The following is a 20,049-nucleotide window of genomic DNA, read 5'->3' on the forward strand; positions in this document are numbered from 1 at the left end:
ACTCACTCTCTACTACTCTACTACTCACTCTCTACTACTCACTCTACTACTCACTCTCTACTACTCTACTACTCTTTACTACTCTCTCTACTTCTCACGCTCTACTACTCACTCTCTACTACTCACTCTATACTACACACTCTCTACTACTTGCTCTCTACTACTCACTCTCTACTACTTTCTACTACTCACTCTACTACTCACTCTCTACTACTCTCTACTACTCTCTACTACTCACTCTCTACTACTCCACTACGCTCTACTACTCACTCTCTACTACTCTACTACTCTCTACTACTCTCTCTACTTCTCACTCTCTACTACTCACTCTCTACTAATCCCTCTACTACTCTCTCTCTACTACTCACTCTCTACAACTCACTCTCTACAACTCTCTACTACTCACTCTCTTCTTCTCTCTACTACAACTCTCAACTACTCACTCTCTACTACTCTTTACTATTCTCTACCACTCTTTCTCTACTACTCTATTACTCACTCTCTACTACTCTTTACTACTCTCTCACTACTACTCACTCTCTAATTCTCACTCTACTACTCTCTACTACTCACTCTCTACTACTCGCTCTCTACTCCTTTCTACTACTTACTCTCTACTACTCACTCTCTGCTACTCTACTACTCTCTACTACTCACTCACTACTACTCACTACTACTCTACTACTCTCTACTACTCTCTCTACTAATCACTCTCTACTACTCTACTCCTCACTCTCTACTACTCACTCTACTACTCTCTACTACTCACTCTCTACCACTCACTCTACTACTCACTCTCTACTACTCACTCTCTACTACTCTCTACTAATCACTCTACTACTCACTCTCTACTACTCTCTGCTACTCACTCTCTACTACTCACTCTCTACTACTCTCTAGTACTCACTCTCTACTACTCTCTACTACTCACTCTACTACTCACTCTCTACTACTCTCTACTACTCACTCTACTACTCTCTACTTCTCACTACTACTCACTCTCTACTACTCTCTAGTACTCACTCTCTACTACTCTCTACTACTCATTCTACTACTCACTCTCTACTACTCTACTACTCTCTACTACTCTCTCTACTTCTCCATCTCTACTACTCTCTCTCTACTACTCACTCTCTACTACTCTCTACTACTAACTCTCTACTACACACTCTCTACTACTTTCTACTACTCACTCTACTACTCATTCTCTACTACTCTGTTGGACCCGGCCTCGTGGCGTGGTCCTGACTTCCCTGGGATTGGGCCCGTTCCCCGCCCTGGCCTCCACGGGCCACCCGTTCGAGCCGCACGAGGTCACCTACACCTCGGGGCTCCACCATTTTGTTACCTGCCACGTGACCCTGCACACCAGCCCACATGACCCCGCTCAACCCGGCCTCGGCCCCAGCAAGGCCCAGACATTGAGGCACCAGGAACTGGCCAGGGGGTATCCCGTGAACACTTCCTTGCCCTGGCGGAGGGCGGTATCGATGGGACCCCCAACCGTCCCCACACACCAAGGTGCGATCGGCCTCCATCTCTCCTGGGCCGGGCGCCTCCCCCTGCTGGGCGTCTGCCCGCTCCCAACCCGGCCTCTTCCCCCCCGGGCACAAGGGGCCGGACATCAGAGGACCCCAGGCCTATATCTGGGGCGACCCCACAACAGACCGGCAGTTGTATCCCGGAGTCGAGAACCCTGCTGATCGAATCGCGGCCAACCCTACGGAGAAGAACTCTTGCTTGAAACCACCACGAGCCCTGCAGACTGCGTCGCGGCTCCTTCTTGCTGAAACCTTGAAGCCACCCGGAACATCGGGGTCCTGCTGACGCTGTCGCGGCCCAACCTCGCTGAAACCTCCCTCGGAGCCCTGCTGACGACGTCGCGGCTCGAGCTGAACAGAAACCATCTTGAGAGCCCCGCTGACCTGGTTGCGGCCCTCCACGAAAGGAACGCCAGAGCCCTACGGACGCCGTCGCGGCTCGACCCCTCCGAGATCCGGAGGTCCTCCAGCTTGAGGATAAGAACTAGGTCCCAGGTACCCTCGTACCAAGCTCCTGCCAAAGACTGTCCCGCTACCCCTTCCCTTCTAAAGAGACACTGAGACTTTTGTGGATCCCTTGATCCCTTTCGTGTAAATATTGATCCCGTACCCTTTAAGTGCTGATAAAGAATTGCTCGTCTTGAGACAACCTCCTTGAGTCCTGTGTGGTGGTGTTACTGTGCTAGTACTTGATAGGAGAAGAATCTCCCCGGAGGCTTCTCAGCAGCGCTCGGCTACTTCGTGCAGCGTGAGGGCCCCTCTGGGTGGTCTCTCCGACTCCCCGAGGACCGCCTTCCAACATACTCTATACTACTCTTTACTACTCACTCTCTACTACTCCCCTACGCTCTACTACTCACTCTATACTACTCACTCTCTACTACTCTCTCTCTACTACTCTCTCTCTACTACTCACTCTCTACTACTCACTCTCTACTACTCACTCTCTACAACTCACTATCTACAACTCTCTACTACTCACTCTGTACTACTCTCTACTACTCACTCTCTACTACTCTCTCTCTACTACTCTCTACTACTCACTCTCTACTACTCTCTTTCTACTACTCTCTACTACTCACTCTACTACTCACTCTCTACTACTCTCTACTACTCACTCTCTACTACTCTCTACTACTCACTCTACTACTCACTCTCTACTACTCTCTACTACTCACTCTACTACTCACTCTCTACTACTCTCTACTACTCACTCTATACTAGTCACTCTCTACTACTCACTCTCTACTACTCACTCTCTGCTACTCACTCTCTACTACTCACTCTACTTCTCTCTACTACTCACTCTCTGCTACTTTCTCTACAACTCTCTACTACTCTCTACTACTCGCTCTCTACTCTCCACATATCTACCTCTCTCTCCCTCTCTCTCTACTACTCCTTACCTCTCTACACCTCTACCTCTCTACCTCTACCTCTCTACCTCTACCTCTCTACCTCTACACCTCTACCTCTACACCTCTACCTCTCTACCTCGCTCTACACTCACAAATATGTATATATATGCATATAAATGCATATGCATTTATATATGTATGTGTATTTATATTTACATACATATATAAACATATATATAATCTGCATATCTATATAAATACAAATATAAATGCATGCATACATATACATATATATATATATATATGCATACATATGCATGTTATGTACATGAAAGTTTGAAAAACACTAATACAAGCAAAGCAAAAAGCCACCTAATTACAAACAGAATTACTTTAACTTAAACAAGGGCGAGACCTTGCATTTTCAATGCGTGTTTACTTTGGTTCCATCAAGAAGGCATTCAGATGTGTCACACATTTGCAATAAATTCTGAATGTTAGCACTCTAGTTGCTCATTAGATCACTGTAGTAAAGCTACTGCTCACCAGGAAAGTCTGCTGCTGTTATTCAAAGTGCATGTTTCAGTCTGCATGTCAGAATTTTTTAATGAAATAGAAGAGGATTTGAGAAATCAAAATGTACCCTAATTTTTCTTTCTGCAGCACTGATCATTATTCCTATGGCAAAATGAACCCCCTCATTTTGTTTTTTTGCTAATTAAATGTTTTAAGTGTTAACACTTTATACTAGTTGTTCTTTAGAACACACTGGGACATTCTGTCATTGGGCTATACTTGGGCTACATCTGGGTGATATTTGTGCCACATTTTGGCTCTTTTGTCTCTGGTGGCCATTTTGGGAGACGTATTTGTTATGAAGTTTCCTAATTTCCTCATTTACTACAGTCTCTTCAGTAGGAAATACTTTCAGTTTTTTACTTTGATTCCATCAAGAAGGCATTCAGATATGTCACACATTTGCCATAAATTCGGAATGTCAGCACTCTAGTTGCTTATTAGATCACTGTAGTAAAGCTACTGTTCACCAGGGAGTCTGCTGTTGGTATTGAAAGTGCATGTTTCAGTCTGCATGTCAGAATGTTTTATTGAAATAGAAGAGGATTTCAGAAGTCACTAAAAATGTGCCCTAATTTTTCTTTTTTCAGCACTAATTATAATTTCTTTGGCAAAATAAACCCCCTCATTGTGTACCTTTTAAATTAAACTCCTCACTCTCTACTACTCACTCGCTACTACTCACTCTCTGCTACTCACTCTCTACTACTCACTCTCTACTACTCTCTACTACTACTCTCTACTACTACTCTCTACTACTCACTCTCTACTACTCACTCTACTACTCTCTACTACTCACTCTACTACTCTCTACTACTCTCTACCACTCACTCTCTACTACTCTACTACTCACTCTCTACTACTCTCTCTCTACTACTCCCTCTCTACTACTCACTCTACTACTCTCTACTACTCACTCTCTACTACTCTCTCTACTTCTCACTCTCTACTATTCACTCTCTACTACTCACTCTCTACTACTCACTCTCAACTACTCGCTCTCTACTGCTCTCTACTACTCACTCTCCACTACACACTCTCTACTACTCTCTACTACTCACTCTATACCACTCACTCTCTACTACTCTACTACACTCTACTACTCTCTCTACTACTCACTCTCTGCTACTCACTCTCTACTACTCTACTACTCTCTCTACTACTCACTCTCTACTACTCTCTACTACTCACTCTACTACTCTCTACTACTCTCTACCACTTACTCTCTAGTACTCTTCTACTCATTCTCTACTACTCTTTACTACTCTCTCTCTACTACTCACTCTCTACTACTCACCCTCTACTGCTCACTCTACTACTCTCTACTACTCACTCTCTATTACTCACTCTATACTACTCTCTCTCTACTACTCTCTACTACTAACTCTCTACTACTCACTCTACTACTCACTCTCTACTACTCTCTCTCTACTACTCTCTACTACTCACTCTACTACTCACTCTCTACTACTACTCTCTACTACTCGCTCTCTACTACTCACTCTCTACTACTCTCTACTACTCACTCTCTACTACTCTCTACTACTCCCTCTACTACTCACTCTCTACTACTCTCTACAACTCTCTACTACTCACTCTACTACTCTCTACTACTCACTCTCTACGACTCTCTTTCTACTACTCTCTACTACTCACTCTCTACTACTCACTCTCTATTATTCACTCTCTACTACTTGCTCTCTAATACTCTTTAGTACTCACTCTTCACTACTCACTCTCTACTACTCACTCTACTACTCTCTACTACTCACTCTCTACTACTCACTCTATACTACTCTCTCTCTACTACTCTCTACTACGAACTCTCTACTACTCACTCTACTACTCACTCTCTACTACTCTCTCTCTACTACTCTCTACTACTCACTCTACTACTCACTCTCTACTACTACTCTCTACTACTCGCTCTCTACTACTCACTCTCTACTACTCTCTACTACTCACTCTACTACTCACTCTCTACTACTCTCTACAACTCTCAACTACTCACTCTCTACTACTCACTCTACTACTCTCTACTACTCACTCTCTACGACTCTCTCTCTCTACTACTCTCTACTACTCACTCTCTACTACCCACTCACTATTATTCACTCTCTACTACTTGCTCTCTAATACTCTTTAGTACTCACTCTACTACTTACTCTCTACTACTCTACTACTCTCTACTACTCTCTCTACTTCTCACTCTCTACTACTGTCTCTACTACTCACACTCTACTACTACTCTCTACTACTCACTCTCTACTACACACTCTCTACTACTTGCTCTCTACTACTCGCTCTCTACTACTTTCTACTACTCACTCTACTACTCACTCTCTACTACTCTCTACTACTCTCTACTACTTACTCTCTACTACTCTACTACTCTCTACTACTCTATTTCTACTACTCACTCTCTACTACTCACTCTCTACTACTCTCTACTACTCACTCTCTACTACTCTCTCTCTACTACTCACTCTCTACAACTCACTCTCTACAACTCTCTACTACTCTCTACTGCTCTCTACTACTCACTCTCTACTACTCACTCTGCTACTCACTCTCTACTACTCACTCTCTACTACTCTTTGCAACTCACTCTCTACTACTCTCTACTACTCACTCTCTACTACTCTCTCTCTACTACTCACTCTCTACAACTCACTCTCTACAACTCTCTACTACTCTCTACTGCTCTCCACTACTCACTCTCTACTACTCACTCTACTACTCACTCTCTACTACTCTCTACTACTCACTCTCTACTACTCACTCTCTGCTACTCACTCTCTACATATCTACCTCTCTCTCCCTCTCTCTCTACTACTTCCTACATCTCTACACCTCTACCTCTCTACCTCTACCTCTCTACCTCTACCTCTCTACCTCTACACCTCTACCTCTACACCTCTACCTCTCTACCTCTCTCTACCTATCTCTACATGCACAAATATGCATATATATATGCATATAAATGCATATGCATTTATATATGTATGTGTATATATATATAAATACATATATAAACATATATATAATCTGCATATCTATATAAATACAAATATAAATGCATGCATACATATACATATATATATATATGCATACATATGCATGTTATGTACATGAAAGTTTGAAAAACACTAATACAAGCAAAGCAAAAAGCCACCTAATTACAAACAGAATTGCTTTAACTTAAACGAGGGCGAGACCTATTGCATTTTCAATGATGGTTTACTTTGGTTCCATCAAGAAGGCATTCAGATGTGTCACACATTTGCCTTAAATTCTTAGCACTCTAGTTGCTCATTAGATCACTGTAGTAAAGCTACTGCTCACCAGGAAAGTCTGCTGCTGGTATTCAAAGTGCATGTTTCAGTCGGCATGTGAGAATTGTTTAATGAAATAGAAGAGGATTTGAGAAATAAAAATGGACCCTCATTTTTCTTTCTGCAGCACTAATCATAATTCCCATGGCAAAATGAACCCCCTCATATTGTTCTTTTGCAAATAAAATGTTTTATGTGTTACCACTTTATTCAAATCAAGATGGCTTCAGGTGTGCCATACTTTTGTCATAAGTAAGACTGTTAGCGCTCTAGTTGTTCTTTAGAACACACTGGGACATTCTGTCATTGGGCTATACTTGGGCTACATCTGGGTGATATTTTTGCTACATTTGGGCCCTTTTGTCTCTGTTGGCCATCTTGGGAGACTTATTTGTTATGAAGTTTCCTAATTTCCTCATTCACTACAGTCTCCTCAGTAGGAAATACTTTCATTTTTTTACTTTGATTCCATCAAGAAAGCATTCAGATATGTCACACATTTGCCATAAATTCGGAATGTCATCACTCTAGTTGCTTATTAGATCACTGTAGTAAAGCTACTGTTCACTTGGGAAGTCTGCTGTTGGTATTGAAAGTGCATGTTTCAGTCTGCATGTCAGAATGTTTTATTGAAATAGAAGAGGATTTAAGAAGTCACTCAAAATGTGCCCTAATTTTTCTTTTTTCAGCACTAATCATAAATTCTTTGGCAAAATGAACCCCCTCATTGTGTTCCTTTTAAATTAAACTACTCACTCTCTACTACTCACTTGCTTCTACTTTCTACTACTCACTCACTGCTACTCACTCTCTACTACTCACTCTATACTACTCTCTACTACTACTCTCTACTACTCTACTACTCACTCTCTACTACTCACTCTCTACTACTCTCTCTACTTCTCACTCTCTACTATTTACTTTCTACTACTCACTCTCTTCTGTTCACTCTCTACTACTCGCTCTCTACTGCTCTCTACTACTCACTCTCCACTACTCACTCTCTACTACTCTCTACTTTCACTCTGTACTACTCACTCTCTACTACACTACTACTCTCTACTACTCTCTCTACTACTCTATTACTCACTCTCTACTACTCTCTACTACTCTCTAACTACTACTCACTCTCTACTACTCACTCTACTACTCTCTACTACTCACTCTCTACTACTCTCTCTCTACTTCTCACTCTCTACTACTCGCTCTCTACTACTTAATACTACTTACTCTCTACTACTCACTCTCTACTACTCACTCTCTACTACTCTTCTGCTCTCTACTACTCACTTTCTACTACTCTCTACTACTCACTCTACTACTCTCTACTACTCTCTACGACTTACTCTCTACTACTCACTCTCTATTATTCACTCTCTACTACTCGCTCTATACTACTCTCTACTACTCACTCTCCACTACTCACTCTCTTCTATTCGCTCCCTATTAATCTCTACTACTCACTCTCTACTACACACTCCTTACTACTTGCTTTCTACTACTTGCTCTCTACTACTCTCTACTACTCACTCTACTACTCACTCTCTACTACTCCCTACTACTCACTCTACTGATCACTCTCTACTACTCTCTACTACTCTCTCTCTACTACTCCACTACTCTCTACTACTCACTCTGTACTACTCACTCTCTACTACTCTTACTCCCTACTTCTCACTATCGACTACTCACTCTCTACTACTCTCTACTACTCACTCTCTACTGCTCTCTACTACTCACTCTCTACTACTCTCTCTCTACTACTCACTCTCTACTACTCACTCTCTACTACTTTCTACTACTCACTCTCTACTACTCTCTACTACTCACTCTCTACTACTCTCTCTTTACTACTCTCTACTACTCTCTACTACTCACTCTACTACTCACTCTCTACTACTCACTCTTTACTGCTCTCTACTACTCACTCTCTACTACTCTCTCTCTACTAGTCTCTACTACTCACTCTACTACTCACTCTCTACTTTTCACTCTCTACTACTCTCTACTACTCACTCTCTACTACTCTCTACTACTCACTCTACTACTCTCTATTACTCTTTACTACTCTCTTCTACTCACTCTCTACTACCCACCCTCTACTACTCTCTACTACTCACTCTCTACTACTCTCTACTACTCACTCTCTACTACTCACTCTCTACTACTCACTCTACTCACTCTACTACTCTCTACTACTCACTCTCTGCTACTATCTCTACTTCTATCTACTACTCTCTACTACTCACTCTCTACTCTCTACAACTCATCCTCTACTCTCTACCTCTATCTACTTCTCTCTCGAATACTCTCCACCTCTCTACCTCTCTACCTCTACCTCTCTACCTCTACACCTTGAAATAGAAGAGGATTTGAGAAGTCAAAATGTGCTCTAATTTTTCTTTCTGCAGCACTAATCATAATTTCTATGTCAAAATGAACCCCCTCATTTTGATCCTTTGCAAATTAAATGTTTTAAGTGTTACCACTTTATTCCAATCAAGATGGCTTCAGGTGTGCCATACTTTTGTCATAAGTAAGACTGTTAGCGCTCTAGTTGTTCGTTAGAACACACTGGGACATTCTGTCATTGGGCTATACTTGGGCTACAGCTGGGTGATATTTGTGCTACATTTGTGCTCTTTTGTCTCTGGTGGCCATTTTGGGAGACTTATTTGTTATGAAGTTTCCTAATTTCCTCATTTACTATAGTCTCCTCAGTTGGAAATACTTTCAGTTTTTTACTTTGATTCCATCAAGAAGGCATTCAGATGTGTCACACATTTGCCATAAATTCAGAATGTTAGCACTCTAGTTGCTCATTAGATCACTGTAGTAAAGCTACTCCTCACCAGGGAAGTCTGTTGCTGGTATTGAAAGTGCATGTTTCAGTCTGCATGTCAGAATATTTTTATGAAATAGAAGAGGATTTGAGAAGTCACTCAAAATGTGCCCTAATTTTTCTTTCTACAGCACTAATCATAAATTCTTTGGCAAAATGAACCCCCTCATTTTGTTCCTTTTTAAATTAAATGTTTTAAGAGTTACCACTTTATTCCAATCAAGATGGCTTCAGGTCTGCAATACGTTTGTCATAAGTAGGACTGTTAGCGCTCTAGTTGTTCTTTAGAACACTCTGGGAAGCTGCAGTAGAACACAAAGGAATCAACTGACAGTCTCTGCCCTTGTTGGATGTACATGTTTTTCTGAGAATGTCAGACTTCATTCTCACATGACTGAGAAAGATAATGTGAATTTACAGAAAATATGCTCTCAGTTTAGCTTATAGATCACCTTCCAAACCTCTGTTGGAAAAGCATGAGAATTTTTTTTCTCTCAAACATGATTCATGATATCACAGCAGAAGGCTTTTTCACATGGTAAAATCACCTTAGAACACACCACAATTCCTAAAATGAGTATTGTACCATCAACAAATGATTTATAATGTTACTAAAGTCTTAAAACCTTCTATAAACTTCAATGCTTTTTAATGAGGTGCTATCATGTATATTGGTCCCAAGATGGCTGCCAACACTTCTTGGATGAAGTGCTGACAGCCAATCAGATCTCACGATGAGATGTGTGGCTAGGCTCTGCCCAGATATATCTATGAATTTACTTTTGATTTTCTCAGCAACTACTGAATGGATTTACACCATTTAACCAAAAGGCACAAGTGTGAACCAAGGGCTACCTCTTTGCCAAATTTCGTGTAATTCCGTTAAGCAGTTCGGGCTGCAGCTGCGATTAATGGTTCCTATGGGAAATTGCATGGGGAAAACATGTTTTGGGACACCCCTTTTTTCTCGGCCCTCGCTTGACGAATCACCCCGAGACTTTCAGGATAAGTGCTTGTCGCTATTTGAAAACTCAGAAAATATGTCTTCATTATAGTTTTTTATAGCACTAACCATAATTTTGATGCACATATGACCCTCTCATATATGTAATTTCTATAAAGGAAATGCGCTAGGTATTACAGTTTTGATTACATCAAGATGACGTCAGGCGTTCCACACTTTTGTAATAAATATAGAATGTTAGCAATCTAGTTGTTCATTAGGATACTGTTGAAAGGCAGAGGCGAGGGGCACAGACTCTGAAAATTGAAGGCAGGTAGGTGGGTGCAGAGGCAACAATTTGACCACACTGGGCAGGCAGGAAGGGCAGTGGCAGCACAACAGACTATGGAGGGCAGTGGAAAGGGGGGCAGGGGCAACAAACCAACAATACAGGACTGGCAAGAGAGGCTGTGGCAATATAATAGACCATTGTGGGCAGAAGGAAGAGGCAGTGGTAGTACAACCATACATGCCAACAGACTCGATTCAGCCAGGAAACGTCCAATGTTTTTAAGATCAAATGGGCTTTATTTTGATCTGTCTCCTGTCTACAATCTCCTCTTTTTTCAATGTAACTCAAAGGGGAAAATGAATGCCCCAGTTTTTTTTTTAAATCTCCCTCTTACCAAGTTCAAAATGTTTGCAAGTACGGTACATTGGATCATGGAAGGCAGGAGGAATTGGAGTAGGGACATGGGCTGGGATAACAGAGGACAGGAGGGACAAGAAGAGGTGCACCAAACTGACCCTACAGGGCAGGCATCAGTGTTTGCAGCAGCACAATACACCACACATGCCATGCGGGATGGGAGTGCAGCACAACAATCCATAGAAAGCAATAGGGAGGGGACAGGACCATGCACATGGACAACAGAGAACAGAGCGGAAAGAGGCAATGGTAACAATCTGATCATAATGGACAGACAGGAGAGAAAGCTGCAGCATAAGAGACCATAAAGGGCAGGAGGGACGGATCAGAGGCATTACAATGGAACAGATAAGCCAGGAGGGAGGGAATAGGGGTCTGCACATGGAAACAGAGGGCTGGGGGCAAGGGGGCAGGGCAGGAGCAGCAAGATGACCATGGAGGTCAGGCAGGATGGGCACTAGAAACAAGACACACCATGGAGAGCAACAATGAGACTATGATGGCATACACACAGACCATGGAGGGAAGGTGGGAGGGGGTCAGGGGCAGCTATCTGACCACACAGGGAAAGTGGGAGGGGCCGTGGCAGCACAGAAGACCATGCATGGCAAGCGGGAGGGTTAGTGGCAGCACAATGGCTATGATGGGCAAGAAGGAGGGTGCAGTGGCATGCACAAAGGACCATGGAGGATAGAAGGGACGGTCAGGAACTGGGCACAGACAAGAGTGTTCAGGGGAAGGGGCCTCACAACATACCGCATGTGGCAGGCAGGAGGAGCAGTTGCAGCACAACAGACCAGGGAGGGCAGAAGGGTGTGGCAGGAAAAAGGACCATGGAGGACAAGAGGAAGGGGATAGAGGCATGTAATGTGGACAGGCAGGGTGGAGGTGGCAGGGACAGGTTAAACTCATCTGACAATGCTAGGCAGGTGGGAGGGGAGTGGCAGCTCAACAGAACACTCTAAGTAGATAGGAGTGGCAGGTCCATGGAACATGGTGGGCAAAAAGGATGGAGCAGGGGCATGCACAAAGACATCGGAGGGCAGGGGGAAGGAGAATAGGGGCATCAAGCTAAGCACAGAGGCTAAGCAGGAGGTCAATGGTGGGGCATAGAATTGGGCAATGGAGGGCAGGAGGAGTGGACTGGTACATCATGTTAAATGGAGGGCAGTGGCAACACATCAGGCCATGCATGGCAGGAGGGAGGAGGCTAGTCCATGGATTCAGACAACAGAGGATAGGGAGGAGGTAGATGGGGCAGCAAGCTAACTGTTCAGAGAAGGTGGGTATTAGGAACTTTATTGTTTTTAAAATGTGTGTCTGTGCGAACTACTTAAAATATGAACAAGTATGCAGCATAATCTCACTTTTATTCAGGAAGAAGAGGACGTTTGTGACTGTGACTCCGGGCTCATTTGGCAGAAACACCCCCTGACCCTCCACCCCCCATCGCAAAATATAATGCCAGTGAAAAGGGTAGGTGAATGCAGTGTTATATAGAACATAGTCCTGAGAGCACGATTGAAAATGAAAACTAGATATAGTGCATGGTATAAACTATGCCCCACAAAGTGTGATGTAAGATGAACCGGAGCGTGAAATATAATATGCAATACATTGTGCGCAAAGACTGATTCCTTGGAGAGCGCGAGATAGCACAGGCACTAGCGCGTGCTAAGCGATATGCGCCTTGGAGTGTAATATGCACATGGCAGTGTTGTGTAACCTAACTAGTCTCTAAAGTTGTAATATAAAATATGTGCTGGGGAGTGTAACGTTGCATATGCACTGTGACAAAGATAAGGATCCCAGATTGTAATATGTATGGCATAGCGCTGTGCGTTATAACATAGGCATCAAGGAAGGCAGGTTAGATGGGGCAATATAACCCGTGCGAAGGCAAGTGTGGCATGACATATTTACGGGGTGGTGTTACAGTGCACATGGGTTAGAGAGTGTCATAGCACAGCACTAGCTGGTGGAATAAAACACAGAGGTGTGTGACACTCGGCAGGCACTGGTGGGTGTAACACAGCATTGGGCTCAGCCAGGAGCACGCTGTTACTCTTAAGTGAGGTTCATCTCCTTTCCAGAGAGTAAAATAAAAAGTACTACACATCCGGCGGTGGATGTGTGTTTTATTAACCGTGAGGGGGGTTTCTTGCATAGTTTTGGTCGTATTTTTGTCGAATCCCTTTTGAATGCTTTGGTGTGCGCGTGTATTAAATGTGTCCGTTAATAGCTACCCATGTTTGTATAAATAAACGACAAGGGTGTCTACTTGGAGAGTACCCACCGGCGGGGGCACCAGGATTAGGCACTGTAGGGCGTTAGACACGTCAGAGCTTCACTAGCGGTGTAAATACATTCCACGTGGATTCATTGTATGCATAGTCGCCTTTTAATGAATATCACGCAAATCGTTATGGTGATAGGTACATACGGTTTGTCCAGCATGTCCTAGGTGTTTCTATAAATATATATTTTTTTTAAAATAATAAAAAACAAACCAGTCCCCGGGGGATGGGGTCCCCGGGGCCATAAGTGGCCTGAGGAGGGGGGCAACGCAGCCCCCCTCCTAAAGAATAAAAAAAAAAGGCCATGCCCCGGGGGTAAATGTAAATGTAAATGTGCAGGAATTTATATAGCGCAAATCACCAAGCGGTCTCTAAGCGCTTGCTTAGGGAACCCGTCCTGGTATTCTCCTGTGAGATAACCCGGCAGGGCATCCACAAGGTGAAAGCCAGGCATCCCGCCGCGAGGGGCCCTTGTGGAGATTAAGCAAGCTATTGCCCAGAGTCGCAGAGTGTGAACCCATGAATCGAGTATGCACTGGAGCGAGAATTATCGAGTCCATGGACATTTGATGGACTCAAGACCCAGCCGAGCCGGGAATTGAACCCTGGTCCCAGGCTGACCTCTGCTTCCAGGTCTGCCTCCTCTAACCAGTGAGCCACACTTCTCCCCGGTCCCCGGGGCCGATTAAGGCCTTGGGAGGAGGTTAGGGGGCAGGCCCTGGGGGATGGGGTCCCCAGGGCCAATAAATTAGAAAAAGAAGGTGGGCCACAAAGCCCTCCTTCTTAAAAAAATAAAATAAATAAAAGACCGTCATCACGCCGGAGGCCATGCCCCCTCCTTGCAGCACTCTGCAAACGCGCCCCCTGGCCAGTTGTAAGTTGGGGAATTAATTCCCCTTCAATACTGAAAGTTCCTGAGGGCCTACTAGCCCAACAGGTATCTCCAGTATGTGCCAGGGAGCTGCGTTGCAGACAGGTGTTCTGAGGCTACACTCCTTTTTACACCTCTCTGCAACGCAGCTCTGTGGCGCTTACTGGAGGTACCTAGTGGGCTACTTTGACCCTAGGGACCCTTAGGATTCATGGGGGCTTAATCTCTCAACTTAGAACGGCCACAGGTCGTGTTTACACAGTGGTGAAGGGAGGGAACGGGGCCTGAGGTGACGTTTGCAAACACGCCCTGTGGCGTGTTTTAAGTTGGTTAAATAATTCCCTTTCAATCCTGAGAGACCCTGGGGGCCAACTAGCCCACCAGGTGATTCCAGTAAGCGCCACTGCTCTGCGTTGCAGAGAGGTGGTGCAGGCTTTGCCCCTTTTTACAACTCTCTGCAATGGCGCTTACTGCATGTACCTAGTGGGCTATTTTGCCCCTAGGGACCCTCAGGATTCAAGGGGACTTAATCTCTCAACATAAAACGACCCCAGGGCGTGTTTACACAGTGGGGAAGGGAGGGGATGGGGCCTGAGGTGACGTGTGCAAACACGCCCTATGGCTCGTTTTAAGTTGGGGAAATAATTCTCCTTCACTAGCCCACCAGGTGCTTCCAGTAAGCACCACTGAGCTGCGTTGCAGAGAGGTGGTCCAGGCCATGCCACTTTTTACACCTCTGTGCAACGCAGCTCTGTGGTGCTCACTGGAGGACCCTCAGGATTCAAATGAACTTAATCTCCCAACTAAAAATGGCCACAGGGCGTGTTTACACAGTGGAGAAAGGGAGGGGACGGGGCCTGAGTTAACGTGTTCAAACAAGCCCTGTGGCGCGTTTTAAGTTGGGGAAATAATTCACCTTCAAACCTGAGGGACCCTGGGGGCCAACTAGCCTACCAGGTGCTTCCAGTAAGCGCCACTGCGCTGCGTTGCAGAGAGGTGTTCTAGGCTGTGCCCCTTTTTACTTCTCTCTGCAACGCAGCTCTGGGGCACTTACTGGAGGTACCTAGTGGTCTAGTTGGACCCTAGGGACCCTCAGGATTCAAGGGGACTTAATCTCCCAACTTAAAACGGCCACAGGGCATGTTTACACAGTGGGGAATGGAGGGGACGGAGCCTGAGGTGACGTGTGCAAACACGCCATGTGGCGCGTTTTAAGAGATAGTTTTAATCCCCCTGCCCTATTTTATACTAGGGGCTTACAGAGGAGGTCATACTAATCACAGGGGGACCCCAACGCATAGTGTTCCCTAGTGTATGTAGGTGTTTTCATGTATTCTGAGTGTCTTTTAACATAGCACTGGCTCTAGGACTGGTTATTCAGACTCAGTTACCACCAGTATCCGTCTGAAAAAGTTGAGGGTACAGGATGATTTTGCAACAAGGCTTCTTTCTGCTCTTCTGTTTGCTCTTTCTGGACGTTATCCTTCTTCCTGCACTTTTCTTCGTCTTTGAGGACCTCTGTTGCTTCTTTCTGCATTTCTTTTTTTTCTTTCTGTGCGTTTATTCTTCTTTCTTCACATGTCCTATCTCTGTAGGCATAGTTAGAAATTAGCATTTAAAAACCTTTGAAATTCACTGAAAAAAACATGGGTTTCAGGCACGTTATAGTCAGGAATTAGTATTTAAGAAACCCTAGAAATTCACTGAAAAAAACAGGTTTCAGGGGCGTTATAGTTAGCTGGACTTTTCACTTGTACAAAACCATTGAAATTCCCCCTTTATAGTTAGTTCAGCTAACTATAACTTGCGCGCCCTCAATGCACTGCTGATGACGTCACATATTACATCACTCATGACATGGTCAGTGACATCACTCATGACATCACTGATGACATCTCAAATTTGCGAAGGGCACTGTGCCTGTGATATATTTTGAACATTGTTTGCACTTTAACTGACATTCATCACTAAGATATTTATCTTCAGACTATGGTGCATTCTGGGGCCTGCAGTATTTCACTATGGGCCACATGACCACTAGGAGGCTACAAATTACACTCACCTGTGAACAAGGCGAGGTCGCCGAAACCGGTCAGGAAGTTGAAATGAGTGTTTTGATGCTGCCAAGCTCTTGACGAATAAATGTCATCTTGCAAGCAAGCCGGAGTTGGGCTCTGTTCTTTGATGCTTTTTGAAACTACAGGATTCTCCGTTCCTGTTACTGAGAGACCGCCCTGTAGGGTCGGGGGCCCCCAGTAAAATGGAGCCCTTTGTATATAGTTGATTGAGGGGGCATGACCCGCTCGTGCAACGTGCCAGCCACAGGATTTACCGAGGATATTTGGCAACGCGAATGAGAAAGGGAGATGAGAGATGTTTCTCTCTCTGGGACACCGCATTGCAAGTAAATCAATTTTTGCTTGGCAGCGAAGGCACTGTGCCTGTGATATATTTTGAACATTGTTTGCACTTTAACTGACATTCATCACTAAGATATTGATCTTCAGACTATGGCGCATTCTGGGGCCTGCAGTATTTCACTATGGGCCACATGACCACTAGGAGGCTACAAATTACACTCACCTGTGAACAAGGCGAGGTCGCTGAAACCGGTCAGGAAGTTGAAATGAGTGTTTTGATGCTGCCGAGCTCTTGACGAATAAATGTCATCTTGCAAGCAAGCCGGAGTTGGGCTCTGTTCTTTGATGCTTTTTGAAACTACAGGATTCTCCGTTCCTGTTACTGAGAGCCCGCCCTGCAGGGTCGGGGGCCCCCAGTAAAATGGAGCCCTTTGTATATAGTTGATTGAGGGGGCATGACCCGCTCGTGCAACGTGCCAGCCACAGGATTTACCGAGGATATTTGGCAACGCGAATGAGAAAGGGAGATGAGAGAGACGTTTCTCTCTCTGGGACACCGCATTGCAAGTAAATCAATTTGTGCTTGGCAGCGAAGAGCACTGTGCCTGTGATATATTTTGAACATTGTTTGCACTTTAACTGACATTCATCAATAAGATATTGATCTTCAGACTATGGTGCATTCTGGGGCCTGCAGTATTTCACTATGGGCCACATGACCACTAGGAGGCTACAAATTACACTCACCTGTGAACAAGGCGAGGTCGCCGAAACCGATCAGGAAGTTGAAATGAGTGTTTTGATGCTGCCGGGCTCTTGACGAATAAATGTCACCTTGCAAGCAAGCCGGAGTTGGGCTCTGTTCTTTGAAGCTTTTTGAAACTACAGGATTCTCCGTTCCTGTTACTGAGAGCCCGCCCTGCAGGGTCGGGGGCCCCCAGTAAAATGGAGCCCTTTGTAAATAGTTGATTGAGGGGGCATGACCCGCTCGTGCAACGTGCCAGCCACAGAATTTACCGAGGATATTTGGCAACGCGAATGAGAAAGGGAGATGAGAGAAACGTTTCTCTCTCTGGGACACCGCATTGCAAGTAAATCAATTTGTGCTTGGCAGCGAAGGGCACTGTGCCTGTGATATATTTTGAACATTGTTTGCACTTTAACTGACATTCATCACTAAGATATTGATCTTCAGACTATGGTGCATTCTGGGGCCTGCAGTATTTCACTATGGGCCACATGAGCACTAGGAGGCTACAAATTACACTCACCTGTGAACAAGGCGAGGTCGCCGAAACCGGTCAGGAAGTTGAAATGAGTGTTTTGATGCTGCCAAGCTCTTGACGAATAAATGTCATCTTGCAAGCAAGCCGGAGTTGGGCTCTGTTCTTTGATGCTTTTTGAAACTACAGGATTCTCCGTTCTTGTTACTGAGAGCCTGCCCTGCAGGGTCGGGGGCCCCCAGTAAAATGGAGCCCTTTGTAAAAAATAAAACAAAAAAAAAAAAATATATATATATATATATATATTTATATATTCAACTAGATACAGAGCGTCTATCCTTTTGTGCTAAATCTTGATGAAATAACATTTCTACCATTGCTGCACCGACCATGTCCGAAACAACGTCTAGTCATTTGCTGAGGCACCTCAAATGTTACCAGCACACCAGCTTTTCTCATCCTAGGTAAATTTTCAGCAATAAGTCAACATCATATTCTTCACCACTATAACAACCTGTATTTGTGGAGCATTCAGATTATTATTTTGTGTGGCATTAGTGTTGGAGGGAGGACCACCGGGGAGTCGGGGGGACTACTCCGGGGCACCTTCCTACCGCAAAGTTATAGCCGAGCGCCGCTGAGAGGCCTCCTAGGCGAGGTCCTTCTCCTATGATCGTACTAGGCCCAGTAACACCACCACACAGGACTCCGTATCAGTTGCTTATCTTGGTTCTTTATATAAAAAGGAGCACGGTTCAATATTTACAATGGGATCGAGTGATCCGGTAAGAGTCTCAATGTTCTTGGAGGGATAGGGTAGCGGGACAGTCTTAGTACCAACCAGGTACGGGAAGGCTCTGCGCCAGACCTTGGGTGCTGGTCTCAGAGCGGCTCGGACGTGGAGAGCCGCGACGGCGTCTGCAGGGCTCAGGTGGTAGTTCCGCTTGGGTCGAGCCGCGACGCAGTCAGCAGGGCTCCGGTGGTAGGTCCGCTTCGGTCGAGCCGCGACGAGGTCAGCTGGGCTCTGATGGTACGTTTCAACAAGGTCGGGCCGCGACAGCGTCAGCAGGGCCCCAAAGGTTCGTGAAGGTCTTGTAAGCACGATGGAGCCGCAACGTCGTCAGCAGGGCTCAGAGTGTCGGTTCAGGAAGAGTCTTTCTCCATAGGGTCAGCCGCGATCCGATCAGCAGGGCTCTTGACTCCGGGATACAACTGTCGTCTTGTTGCCGGGTCGCCCCAGATATAGGTCTGGAGCCCTTTGATGTCCGGACCCTTGCGCCCAGGAGGGCGGAGAGGCCGGGTAGGGCGCGGCCAGACGCCCAGCAGGAGAGGCGCCAGGCCCCAGAGAGCTGTGGGGCGATCGCACCTAGGTGTGGAAGGACGGTAGGGGGTCCCATCGATACTGCCCTCCGCCGGGAGTGGGAAGGGCTCACATGGTATCCCCCAGGCCAGGGGTTGGCGCCTCGATGTCGGGCCTCGCTGGGACCGAGGCCGGGTAGAGCAGGGTCATGTAGGTGGTCACGTGGAGTGACGTATAATCCAAAATGGAGGCGCCCCGAGGTGCATGGGACCTCGTGCGGCTTAGCGAGGGGGAACAGGACCACGCCACGAGCCCGGCTCCAACAATTAGAATTTTTTTTTTTTTATAAAATGCATATTAGGACTACTAGTCTAAGTTTTTTTCTGGAATTGCAGACGAGAGTAGGTTAATTTTATACATATATTTTTGTCATACACCTAAATCTATACCTTCTGGAGAAAAGTGATTTAAAGTACTGAAATGATTTTGGCTAACCACTGTGTGTTAAATACATGTTTAGCTATATTAGGATGGACAAGTAAGATGTTCAGGCTGACAGAATATGAGAAAATGAAGGTACTACAAAAAATGACAGTGTAAATTTGGCAAGTCTAAAGAAGACCTACAAAATGGAAGATGATCATACATTTTGGGGTATTTGCTTCACGTTTCTGTATAGTGTTCCAACTGAAAT

General features: G+C 45.0%; 1 protein-coding gene across 1 annotated transcript in view; it reads right to left on the bottom strand.

Annotated features, from left to right (window-relative positions):
- The window catches only part of LOC146798089 (cytochrome P450 2G1-like), a 698,777-nt gene that overhangs the window by 241,777 nt on the left and 436,951 nt on the right, over window positions 1–20,049 (bottom strand). The window lies entirely within an intron of this gene.

The sequence above is a fragment of the Triturus cristatus genome, chromosome 9 (assembly GCF_964204655.1).
Source record: "Triturus cristatus chromosome 9, aTriCri1.1, whole genome shotgun sequence".
Taxonomy (NCBI): domain Eukaryota; kingdom Metazoa; phylum Chordata; class Amphibia; order Caudata; family Salamandridae; genus Triturus; species Triturus cristatus.